This window comes from Lepisma saccharinum, chromosome 10 (genome assembly GCF_977018435.1).
Source record: "Lepisma saccharinum chromosome 10, izLepSacc3.1, whole genome shotgun sequence".
Lineage (NCBI taxonomy): Eukaryota > Metazoa > Arthropoda > Insecta > Zygentoma > Lepismatidae > Lepisma > Lepisma saccharinum.
This window is the reverse complement of record NC_139238.1, coordinates 87,163,640-87,177,369: the sequence shown is the minus strand read 5'-3', so window position 1 is coordinate 87,177,369 and position 13,730 is coordinate 87,163,640.

Genomic DNA, 13,730 nt, shown 5'->3' with positions numbered 1-13,730 from the left:
TATGCCGGGGTAGCATTGAAGATACGTTGACAGTTTTCACCTGATGCCCAAAATGGATGTCTGTTTTTTGGACGTTCAAGGTCTTCGAGAAGCAGGAGGAGAATTTGTATGGAAAGAAGTCGGAGTTTTAAAATTTCCTTTTGACAATGCATTTGACTATTTAGTGAAATCTCCATATGGTTTACGCTTTTTGAGTGAAAAGTATCGCCGAGTGAATTACTGGCTCCGTACCAACAAACACGGTCTCAACTGGGGAGATGGATGGCTACCGTATGAGAAATTAGGAGATTTGTTATATGTTGTGCTTGTGAATCAAACAGTGTACGTCAAAGTTACGGAGAAAGTGAAATGGTTTGAAAAATTACTTGGAGAAAAAGGTATGGGTAAAATATCCGTACGTAACATCGAAGAACTTGAATGTCCAAAATTGAATAGTGTGAAAAACACTTCAGGAAGATGCAAAGAACATAGCAAATGTAAAAATGTAAAAAAAACCTGTGCAGTTGAAAATGTCTGGAAGATGTACAGTTTCTATTGTAATAAGTACAAGAAATAAAATAGTGTTTTAAAATATACAAATGTTTTATTTACAATCGATAATATGGATATAGGTTTACAATACATAGAATAACACAAATGTTGTATTTACAATTGAATATGAAAGGTTTACAATACCTGAAGGGTTATATTACAATACATAAAATAACAATACACAGAAAGAACAATGGTTCATTTACAACATCAGATACATGAAAGTAACAGAACTTATTTACAATGTCAATGTCTGTCCAAGATTGTTCTCAAGATATATTTCAATCATCAGTTCGTTGTACCAAAGAATATAAAAATAGTTCACTAAATTGGGCACTTCTTTTTTTTCTGAAACCATATTGTTCTTGATATAATATACAAAAGCCTCCATTTCGGGTTGCAATTTATGATAACGTTCGTTCTTTAATTTCTGCAGAGGCCAAAAAAGGTTACACAAAAATAAGTGTAGTTCAGAGGCTGTGAAAATAAAAGCATCGGATGAATGATGCTGATACATCGAGATACAACGTTTCCCGAAAAAATTTACACCACTGACGGTGATATTTCCCGTAACCAAGTAATTGAATCGACGACCTGTTTCGACGTAATTCAGTAAGTCAGATTTCAAAGCCCACAGTTCTCTAATCTGCTTAGAATCGATGCGTACGGGTGATCTCCCCTGTTGCGAAAACTCCCACACCAAATTGAAAGGGGATTGCTTTTCGAATCCTATTGCTACGAACTTGTTTTTTTCCTTGTTCAGAAAATATGTGTTAGCAAGATAGAGATCTAAATATGCCTCTACGTTATGTAGTCCAGGACATTCGATTGTATCTGGGGAAAAGCCGATCTCCCTACGCCGTTTTATGAAATCACAGTCTGTAGTCACATCTATTCCCTCATCCATCGGTTCGTTCTTGATAGGGACAGTTTCGATTTTGAGGGGTTGCACACGTTTGCGAGTTTTACGTTTGGAAGCATCATCCTGACGGGTCATGCGTTTCACTAGTTTATCGTGTTTTTCCATTGTAGAATCCCTAACAGCCTCCATGATGTTTTCACTGGAGCTGTCTCGACGGCACTGAGAGAAAGATACAGCAGCACACATTTATATAGCTTTTTGCATAACGCGACACCGGATCGCGTGGATAGAGCAACACGATTGATCTCCTCTCGGGCACTTGCAATGGGGTAAACATTTGAAGATCTGACGAAAACGGTGTAGGATATATCCATCTTTACTGACACCGGGCGGAAATGCTTGAATGAAATCCTTGGTCGTAACATGGCGTGCTTTGTAATAAGCATACACGCAACAGCAATGTCCGCACGTCGTGGCCAACACCCCCTGTAAGGGAATGTTGTTGTAAGTCCAAACCGAGGAATGACGGTTCAGGAGTTACGAATTCTGGATAGAAAGGATGAAATCCGTATGAATCGAAATATTCAGCTATATTGTTTTTGCCAAAATAGAAGGCCACCCAGTGTGTAACCTGGAAGTTGGAAGTGTCAGTGTTTGCGATTATCAAGGCAGGGGTAGAAAACGTCCGAGGTAAAAGATCTCTCGAGTAAACACCTTAGAAAATGTTCTTGGTGGAACAGTTTCGAGATAGAATCTCCCTGATCTGCGACGTGTTCATGTTGCCTATGTTTTCGAAAACGTAAAATGAGTGTACAGCGTTCTGTTATTTCTATACTCTCAAGATGATATTCTTCTAATATTTGGGGGGACGATTGCGTGTCAACAGGTTTGGCAGACAGTACTTCCAAAGAATCACTATTATAAATATCATCACAGGTTATCAGTTCGATGAGTTTTCCCATCTCACGTTACATATTTTTTCATATGTTTATAATAATATTTCTGTCTTTGGTCATTTCTATGCTACCAGGGCTGCTGTCAAGTAGTTCGGGAAACGATTGTATGTTCACAGGTTTTGAAGTTGTCACTTTCGAAGAAACACTACTATGCTTAATAGTACGGGTTATCACTTTGGTAGGTTTTTCCATCACAGGTAGTATAATGTCTACATCAGAACTGTCTCGATAACACTGCGAGCCAGAAACACGAGCACACATATTTATAGACAAGTCGGTCTCACTGATGGAGGAAAACACTTCTGTCTTTTGTTATATCTACTGCACATTCGAATTCAGCATACAGAAGGCATGTTATATTTTCCGACAGCTGGGGAGAAAATTGCATCTCGGCTCCGATGATACCTTGTTCCTGGAGACTGGTGTGCGTGTCGTTTCCTGAAGAGTCAGGCGTTATGTCGAAAATCAGGAAAAAGGATCCGTTCTCGAACATTTTCCTTGTGATCTGGTGTCCGTAATTGGCGTGGTGAATGCCTGTACCGGAAAATAGAGTTTGATAGGCACGTGTTATCAATCCGCCGTTTCCTCCTGTGGTGACCCGCAAGGGTTCGTAAGGTACGAGTTCTCCATTTTTCACAAGATGGAAAGAAGATAGATTGAAACTTCTAAAGTCGAACGGATTTTTCTTACTGTCTCCGAGAAAGCTGGCGGTGGATACCATAGCAAAAAGAACAACATTCGGAAAAGGACCTTGAAAAGCATTATCGATCGAAATCTGCTGCGTTCCGGCAACGTAAGAATAAGCTTTGATTACCCTTCTGGTGAACGGATAATGGGCAGGAGCGTAAGAGAGTGCTCTGTCTATGGCCAAACTGGTGGTAGGAGTAGGAATGATGTGATTTATTTCGAGAACAGCCTTTAAATTTTTTATTCTGGTGGTTGGTGAAGTCTGATCTCCCCAGATGTAAAAAACATCACGTGACCTGGCTAGATCGATACGTACTTCAACGCCGTTGATCAGGTATTTAGGCTGGTGGAAAAAATCAATGTGCAGTTTTCCCATAAGTTCGACTACGGCAGACACTTCCGTAGGATTTCCGGTTGTCGGAACGTGCTGGAAAAAGTCTTTTCTGGCGGTAAAACCTTTGTTGTCGGCGGTGATTTCATGTTGATGTCCAGGTGTGTCCAAGTACCACAAGGCATTTGTGAGATGCGTGTTCGCAGCATCGCTGCCGTAATTGCTTCTGCTTCGAAGATTGATTTATATGCGTAATTGTTATCGGCAACTGTTACAGCGATACCGTTGAGAGCCACTGTAACTTGTGAAAAAAGTGAATGGAGAGGATAATTTACGACCCCGCAGTTTTTTGTGAGGGCGTTGGAAGGTTCGGAAGCGCTCATGGGAGACCCATCTTGATTGACCATCTGCGTTAACAGACGAAGATAGGCAGATGAAAGATCTAGAAAATCTGTTCCTGCCGGCGGAATGGCAAACTGAAGTATGTTCTGATTATCGATGGAAGCGATAGGCTTGTAGGCGACCGTGTAAGTTTTTTCGACATTTTGCTGAATAGGTTTTTTACTGAAAAGATCGAACTGCGAGATCATGCAAGTGTTATTCTCCAACATTATCCAAAAATATATTTTCCTGCCGCCTTCTGTTTAATTTTCCTTTTGCGTGTTGTCCTAGATTTTGTGGATGTTTTTCTCCGCTTTTTGGATGCGCTTTTTTTACGGATCGTAGATGTTCTAATACGGGTGGCTGAACGTTTTAACATCGACTGAGCAATTTTTGTTGCAGGTTTTGTTCTTATACCGGAACCTACCAGAGAGTCGATTTTCCGTTGTGCTTTACTTTGAAGATTTTGACCCGCTTCACGTACACGTTGACGAACGATAGTTCTCGGAGTTTGCTGGCTTGTTGCAATGTCGGTGATAATGTTAGCGCCTGTTTTCAAAGCTTCTTTTCCGATCGCTTTTGCACCACTCCAGAGTAGAGGTTTCACCATTCTAAAGAGTCCTGCAAAGAGAGACCCCAATCCTCTCCCTTTTTGAATTCTAGTTGAATGATAGATGGGACCAATTCCTCCACGGATCTGATTACTGTAATATTCGGTCTGCGAATTCATGGTGATTCATCAGCTTTTCGACATAGACTGAGCAAAATGATTCCTTACTGTTTTTTAAAAGGACTTTGCTTTCCTACGAAAATGTAAAACAGCTATTGTAGGTACGGAGCCGTTTCTCAAAGGCAGGAAATATCCTTGTCTATCATACATCGCAATTTCTATTGTTTCGAAAGAACCTTTATCCAGAGAAACGTAATGAATCGGATTAAACGTATGATGGGCTAAGGGTACTGTGCAAGATGATTCTGTTTCCGAATACTGTTTTCGGGCAAGACGTAAAAGACGTAGCATTTCTCCTCCGACCAATTGCTGTTTCACGAGATCGGAATAAATGAATATGTAGGGGTTTTTATCCACGACGTTATTGGACACTGCGTGCGTAGAATAAATAGATTTCAATACGTCATATCGAAATTTAGAGTAGTCATCAGTTTCGTCTATGGGTGTAACAGTATTTGTTGGAACACCTTCCGATTCAGGATCGGGAACCCCTATCATGGACAGATGTTTGTTCACAGCCTCTTTAAAGAAAAATTTGAGATGAGTAGGAACAACGGCGTTAGCAGGGTTTGTTTTCAGGAACTGAATGAACTCCTCTATTGTATATGTTGCTGCAGGAAAATAAAATGGCTGCTCGTTAATATAGAGTGTATTATCTGTAGAAACAGAAGATCCCGACGCGTCCCATTGAGCTTCCAACAGAAAATGCCAGAATTGCTTAAGAACGTTTCTCCGTATTTCCAGGTCGTTGGTAAGGGATTCTTCGATGGTAGAGATCAGGTCCTCAGCATTTGCATACGTCCGAACAGGAAAGGTTACCGCTCCGTAATCTGTTTCCAAAACATTGTCGTATAGAGTTGAATAATGCAGTTCTGCTAATCCGACTTCCCACAATTCTGGAGACAGATCGATCCGTTTTGCAAGTTTTACGTTGAAATGGGTCAGCGTGTTGTTCGGAAAATAATTCTCCGATGCAGATGACGGAAGGTAAACATAGAAATTATCGTCCATTCTCACCGAACACAAAGAATTCACTGGATCGTGGTGACGATATATTTTGATATAAATATGTTTTGGAAATTATTTTTCTGATAACTGTTTTACGGAAGATGCCTTGATCCACGAATCGAAACTAGGTGGATATCCGAGCCAGCGAACCAGGTATTCCAAATTTTTACCTTTTCCCCGGCTGTTCAAAATCTTATCAATTTTATACTCTTCGTCAGGATCCGAATAAACTTTTTGCAGTTCATGTTTGTAAAATGTGCCTTTTACAGGTTCTTCATTTAAATCGTCTAATATGTATACAGGTACAGGTGATCGCTGAACAAGGGAGTGGATTTTGAAAAGTTCTCGTGACCACGATTGTTCGTATCCCTTCTCAAAATGTCCTTTGACGACAGAGATTCGTACGAAATCACCAACATTCAGATCTGAAGAAGGTTGTGAAATATGTTTGTCAGGTTTGTTGAGACGTTTCCACACGATGTAAACGTTAGACTCGTTCACATCTCGAGGTGCCATTCCTATGGAACTGTGGATAGTTGTATTGTAACCTTCGAGAAGTTGCGGTAAAATGTCTACGTAACGTCTTGTTTGTTTCGATGTGAAATATTTCCACATTCGATCTTTCAATGTTCTGTTGAAACGTTCCACTACACTTGCTTTCACAGGATAATTTGAAGCGATCGAAAAATTTACATTTTCATTTTTTAAAAACTTCTGGAATGTAGAATTTGTGAACTCCGTTCCTTGGTCGGTCTGTAGTGTGAAAGGTTTTCGTCTGCTTTGTCCGAAAATATTTTTGAAAGCTTCGGTTACCGAATTGCTTGTTTTATTTCTTAGTGGTAATGCAAAGGCATATTTTGAGAATACATCGATCACTGTCAGAAGACATTTGTATCCATCGTTATGTTTTTGTATCGATGTCATGTCGTTGAGATCAGCTTCCCAAAGAATGTCTATGTTCCAGACATTGTAATGATTTCGGGGGAACCTTTTCCTTGCAGGTTTGTGGAGAGTGTACGTTTCCTGGTGCATCAAACATTTTTTCACCGTATTGCGGGATATATTTTTATCCCGTACCGCGTTCCATAAACGATCTACAGATGAGAATGAAGCACGGTGTCGGGGATCGTAATATATTTTGGTGAGGATTTTATAGTGTTTTAACTTAGGGACTCCCATGACTGATCTCTCTGTCTACGGCTTTTTCTCAGAGGAACCAGCTTGTATGCGTCAGGTGTTCTCAGAAACGGTGTAGTTTTTCTGGAAACACGGACAGCCGCTTTCTTCTTCTTTTTCTGTTTCTGTCGATGAGACGGTCCAGGGCTTTCCGTTGACGACGCTGAGAAGTTCAACGTCTTCGGATCAGGAAGTGTTTTTTCCTGACGTTCGTCTATCAAATGTTGAGCCGTAGATTGGTACTCGTCGATGATATTTTGTAACTGATGACGTGTATTACGGGGTAACGTCTCTGCTAGGTTCGGAGGAAAATACGTCGATCCTGGCGAAATAGTAGAAAAACCGTCGTTATCTTGAACAATAGGAATTTGTAATGGTTCTTTGGATTTTCGACTCAGCCATAAATACTCGTCCAGTTCCTTTCTGTAAAGACGCCATTTCTGATCGTCTGATATATTTTTCATTTTCAGAATATCATTCATTTTTTTATCCAGAACGGATAATTTCTGAGTTACAGACGAACCACGAATACGTGCTAGCTGTTCCGGTGAAAGGACGATCATCTTTTTGTAGGAAGATGTCATTTCTCAATGAGGAATGAGAGTACCGAGAAGACCCGATAACAAAGAACCTAGAAGTAAGTGTAGAAATCCACATTTTTGCACAAGACGTTTTCTTCGTTTTTCGATGTTCACTTTCGGTTTCACGAGATTGCGTAAGACCGACTTGTAAGGTGTCAGACAAAGTTTTGTGGGTGGTTTAATTTTCACGTTTCCTTTTAAAACGTTCAGGCAGCATTCGCTGATGAAACGAATTGTCTTTTTCGGAGCACTTTTCAATAATGATTTACATAATTTGGTCGGTGAATTTTTCAACACGTGCAAGAAAGGTGAATGTTTATTGAAAGAAGACGAATGTCTATTCCTGTTAGAACGTGATTTGGTACGTGTCTTCCTCGTTCTCCTCATCTCGATGTTTTAAACATTCCTGAGGAAGATATGCAGTTGAGTAATTCTGGTTAAAAATGTCTGTCTGATAACGTAAAGGATCCGGTGTTGACTGTGAAAGATCAATATACAAATAGCTGAAAGGTTGAGTGGTAGCATCTATATATACTTTTTGGAGTTCCTTCATGCGGTGAGGATGAAGTTATCGTGCAAACACAGTGAATTGGTTCATATCTCGCGGATTTTTAAAAATAACGAAATGCTTTACGTTCAGTGAAATGTCTCTGCAATTTTTCCCTTGATGAAAAAGATTCTGTGTTATGAACACCACCGAAATGTTTTTGTGATGACTGCCTTTTGTGAAAAGGTCGGCGACTTTTTCTCCTTGAGCAGCCATCATAAGATCATCCAGGATTATGAGAGTAGGGGTTTTTCCGTTCCACGACTGCCAATCGACGATCCCTTTATGATATTGCACATCTCGAAGATTTTGCGGAATACTGTTTTTCTGATCGTAACACCATACGATTTTCTTGACGGGTCCTTCGACAAGATGAACGATGGAGTCGACCATATTTGTCACAAAAGTAGTTTTTCCACTTCCTGATGCTCCGCAGACCATCATGGTGAAAGGATGGGAAAGTTTAGGAAACATGTTTTATACTGGAGATTTGAAGAAAAATGAAGATCTGGCGCATTGTAAACACATTTTATACACTGACTGTCCGAAGAAGGGTTCAAACTCTGGACCGCTACAGACATATTTTAGTCAGCACAGTATCCGAAGGGATACGATAAATGTTCATCGGCGAAACGTCGTTTCAACAGTACCGGCTGAAACAGCTTTTTTTCATATGTACTGATTACTTGGAACTGTTTTGTTCTTCTGATCCTGAAAATATTTTCGACCATAACTTCAGGTTGCTCACTGTTTATCATGTCGCACATGGTATCAAAATTGACCAATTCCGATGTGGAGGTATTCAATGTGATTCCTTTCACTTTACAGATATACTGCGGTTCGGAGAACGGTTTTGTTATTTTCATGCTGTAACTTTTCGATCCCGTTGAAACAAACTGTTCACAAACTGCACCGGGCCCGAAATCTGTCAATTCATCCGTCAGTTCTCCTAGTGCGTCACCTGTCTGGGGATGATATTCCATTTCAGGACTATCTACGTAAATTACAGAATCTGTATCACAATAACATATCCTGTCACCCAACTTTTCGAGGAGTTCGTACAGTTTCAGACGAGCATGGCATGTTGTGAAGGCTCCGATAGGAACATTTACTTTCCTGTTCAGACTGACAGCCTCTTCAACATATTTCCAGTTCACTAAAACGGTGTCCTGATTGATGAATACGACTCCTCCAATCATTATATTTGGATCAGTCATTTTATCGAGAAAATCTTTCGATTCCTTGATGATGGACGTCTGGGAAAGGTTGTCCCGTTGACAGAACTTGCCCCATAAAGAATTAAGGCAAAGTTTAGCCAGAGTACGTTTACCAGGATTGACTTCGATACTGTTTTCTTCCAATAGAATACCCTCCTTATCGAAATATTTCTGTATGTACTTCTTCTTATCCTCGTCGTTCTGACACCATGAAGGCCAACCGCTCGCTTCCTGTTTTATTTTCAAGAAGGTGTTGACATAACCAGCAAAGAGTCCTCCAGTTTTTGTGACAGGGTTGTTCATCGATGTTTCATACTTCCACACTTCCGACACTGACAGTACTCTGTAGCCTAAACTGTAAGCTTTACGCACCTCGGCGGTGACCCAAGTCCCCGAAAGTGCGCGTTGTTCATCGGAATGGCTGCATGTATCTTCACATTTTAATCTGATAGCACATTCGTTACACAAGACAAACATCAGTTTTCCATGCAGTTTTGTAGGTTAAACAGGATGTAAAAGGGCTTTTGGTGGCAGAACAGTACATTTTATGAGCCCCTTCATGTTCAAAACCTCATTTACCGAAGGAATAGAAGTTCCTAGAAATATGGTAGGATGTCCGACAGGATAGGCACAGTATTTGTTCACATAAGGGTACAAACTTGTAAAATCATAGTACTGTAATTTTTCATTTTCCTTGATTTTGTAATACGTCCTGACTGTTTCAACTCTTCCTCCATATAAGGCGTCTCGTGGATTTAAAGGAATGCAGCAAACGATAGGATGTGTCGATAGATGTCTATCGAGTTCAGGATCTGCTTGCAATATTTTTTTGAAATCGCATTCCCACATTGTGACGACACGGTATCCTTCAGAACGCAATGCCTCAAGTTTACGGCATGTTGTCTCGTATCTAAAGGCTGCTGTGTTCAACATGTCGTTATATCTCTTACTGTTACTATCCTGATCGGTTCCATCTTCTTCGTCACCTTTCGGATACATATTCCTGTTAATTGATATGCAGCGTTGACAAGCATGCCAGTAGCAGCCAAGCGCCTCGTACACCGTCTGCGTCTCCTCGTGATAGCCGTCCACTCTGTAACGCCCTCCTATGACATATTTTTCACGAGTACGTCCACCGTGAAGAAGTATTACATCATTTTGTTCTTCCACGTAGGTTAACCATTTCAATGCGAACTTGGACATCTGATCTGCATGATGGTAACCTCCTTTAGGTATTATTCCTATAGTGTTAGCCGGCATAAATTTCTGCCTGTAAATTAGTGAACAGGCAGATGCTATCGTGATGCAGTCCCTGAAAATGTATATTTTGCATATGTCTAGAAAATTCTGTCTCAACTTTAGACATCCTTGTCTCAACAGGGTAACATCCTTGATGCAATATTGGAGAAGTTCGTTTTTGGTTGTTAAAAGATATATTTTTTTCACATTCATTGTTGTACCAGGACATGAAACGGTGTTGATCTTCAACTGTTTTCATATATTCATATCCGTATGCAGAAGGAGGAGGTGGCGGTCCTATGTAATTTCTATTCTTGTAAGTGTTCCACAAATGCGGATAATATCCTTTCTGCACAGGTAAACCAAACAGTTTTGAAAATCCTGCAAGATTTGACTGAACATAGTTGAGACTGTCCACAAAATGGAGATTTTGGTATGTCATGCTGACAATTTTGGTACCATCTAAGATAACACGAGGTTTCATTTCTCTTTCCAGCATTCTCCGTAATAGAAATGTACAATCGTAACCTCGTGCATTGTGTGCACAGATGGTTATATTGGTAACTTATGTTGCAATTCGAGATACGACAGAAATGTATCTACAGGGTCATCCCAGAATATAAACTGTCTTGTTCCACAAACAGAACACGAAGCTGTTAAATCCTCTCTTTTGTGACATGCGTGACAGGCTGTCTGCACCACGATAAGATTCGGAACATGAAGAAAAGTTTTTTCTTTGTCAGAATAAGGAATGTCAGTGTAGCATTCGAAATCGTAAAACACAAATAGAAATTTTTAGTACTGTTTAGGTTTCGGTATAGGCATGTAGCAGAAATGATTTACAGGTTTCACACAATTACACACAGTACAATATTTCATGTTGCATCTATGTACTTTCTCATATCTATTGTTTGTGAGAATAATTCTGAAACATCGGGGACACTGTTGGATTTCGATACAGACAGTACCGTTTCGGAATGGTGTAGAAATATGATTTGTGAAACACTGTTCATTTCTGAAATTTCGGTGACATGTCTGACATGTTCTACGGACACCCGGTTCAGGTACACACGGTGGAGTTGCACGGCACATACAACATAATTGCTTACACATGTGACTATGAGGTTTACCAAATATGAGCTGGTTACACCCATGACATTCTTGGTTTGCTGCAAATGCTCCAACACGGTTCACTATCACATCATAATGTTGTCTGGCATTATCATACAGAAGGTATATAAATTTTGAAACATGTTCAACCTGTCCTTCAAACAGAACATCTTTAGCATCACGAAGATTGTTGTATACAATAATTTTATGATCTGTGAGAACTTGCTGAAATTTTCTCAGTTCAGGAATTCCGCTTCCGGCACACGCATTGTCTGTCAGATCTACATCTGCTTTCCGCATAAGTTCGAAAACAGGTTTAAGAAGATTTCTATTTTTTCGATACTGTGAATAGGACGGATCATTATCAGCATAGGCTTTTCCTATTACCAAAGCTTCAGCTAAACAGAGTGTTTTTTTTCCTATTCGGCACACCGACGATACTCCTTTTTTGCGTGCTTAACATGTAATTAGGTAAACAATATGTTCGTTTACCTCCACAACCTCCGACAGGTATATTGACATGGTCGGCTCGCAAAATTAACCGATCTGTAGCCGTGAATGTTTTCGCACTCTGCAATATTTTATACATAATGTTCCACACCATATCACTGTGTAACTGGTCGCTTCTGTGCCACCCGATATAAATATCTTTCACGGTTGGGTCAGATATGTTAGAGAGAGTTAAACCTATCTTGTCTTCATCCTTGGTGTCTTTCTTAACATAGGTGAGAAGATTTTCAACACCTTCACGGATCCATGTGTGAGGATCGACATTTTCTGGAGGGTGCGAGAAACTGAATTCTACACGACGCCCTTTGGAACGGAATATGGGATATTCACGTTCTTGAATGTTATGTAACATTATGTTCCCTATTTGTTCACGAGGCACTGTATCGCGTTTTCTTTTTTTACCTCTTCTATCTGATACAGAAGCACTTTGGGATGACGGTCTCCATGACGGTCCTGGTAAAGGTTCCGGGTTTGATCCGGATGCGGTGTTTCTGGAATTTCCTGGTGATGTGACGGCTATCTGCTTCTGCTCGGCAACTCTGGATACAGGATCGGGAGTCGATGACGGGCCTGGCGACTCTTCGGAAATATCTCTCCATCCTTCTCCGGTAAGATTGGGTACGAATGATGTCACGGTCTGTAGTAGACGGTCATACTCCTCTACTAGGGAGATACTTTCTCCCGCGATTATTTTTTGCGCGATGATAGTCAACAAACACTTCCCGCAACTGTCCATGTGTTGTGTAATATCCATCACGATAACGTGCTAACAGATCGTCAGCGGATAACTGTACATCCATGATCGTACGATGACTGTTTCACGAACACTGTGTTGTGGAGAGAACGCTCTTCTTTATATACGCAAGCATGGCAAAGCAGTTATTTCCGTTCCTAACGGTTCTGCTGTCTGATCTGTAAACTCTCCGGAAATCTGTAACACTCCTCTGGTAACCGTCTTCGCCTTTTCTGGCTGATATGAATGTTCATGTTAAATTCTCGGAAAAAGCTAACTGTCTTCACCAGATGTTTTCCTGGCTGATATCAAACCCATGTAAAATTCTCGGAAATAGCTAACTGTCCTCACCAGATGTTTTCCTGGCTGCTATGAAACCATCTAAAATTCTCGGAACTACTTAACACTCTTTTCCAACCGAGCCTAATTGGACTAGAGTGAAGGCAATTGTAGATTCGGAATCTGTACGTCAACACCTTTAAATAGAGTATATGGACGGAGGTCTACGGTCAAAATAACAAAAACCAAGATGGCGGCTCCCATTGTCATGACGAGCTGAGATGACAATTAATTGTATAATATTACGTAGTAACCGTCGGTGATGTTTACTGGCACCTATATGTTGTAGGTAAATTGAAAAACTCGAAAAACATGTCCGGAAAGTTTCGAAGGGCCGTCCAGCCGTCCCTAATTGGACTAGAGTGAAAGCAATTGTAGATTCGGAATCTGTACGTCAACACCTTTAAATAGAGTATATGGACGGAGGTCTACGGTCAAAATAACAAAAACCAAGATGGCGGCCCCCATTGTCATGACGAGGTGAGATGACAATTAATTGTATAATATTACGTAGTAACCGTCGGTGATGTTTAATGGCACCTATCTGTTGTAGGTAAATTGAAAAACTCGAAAAACATGACCGGAAAATTTCGAAGGGCCGGCCAGCCAACCCTAATTTAACTAAAGTGAAGGCAATTGTAGATTCGGAATCTGTACGTGAAGAGTATGTGGAAGGGGTCTACGATCTGAAATACAGAAACCCTACATTGCCGTCAACATGGCGGCCCTATTGTCCGACCCTGTGTGATTTAACATAAAATTGATTTGCCATATCTGTGCATTTTCAAAGTG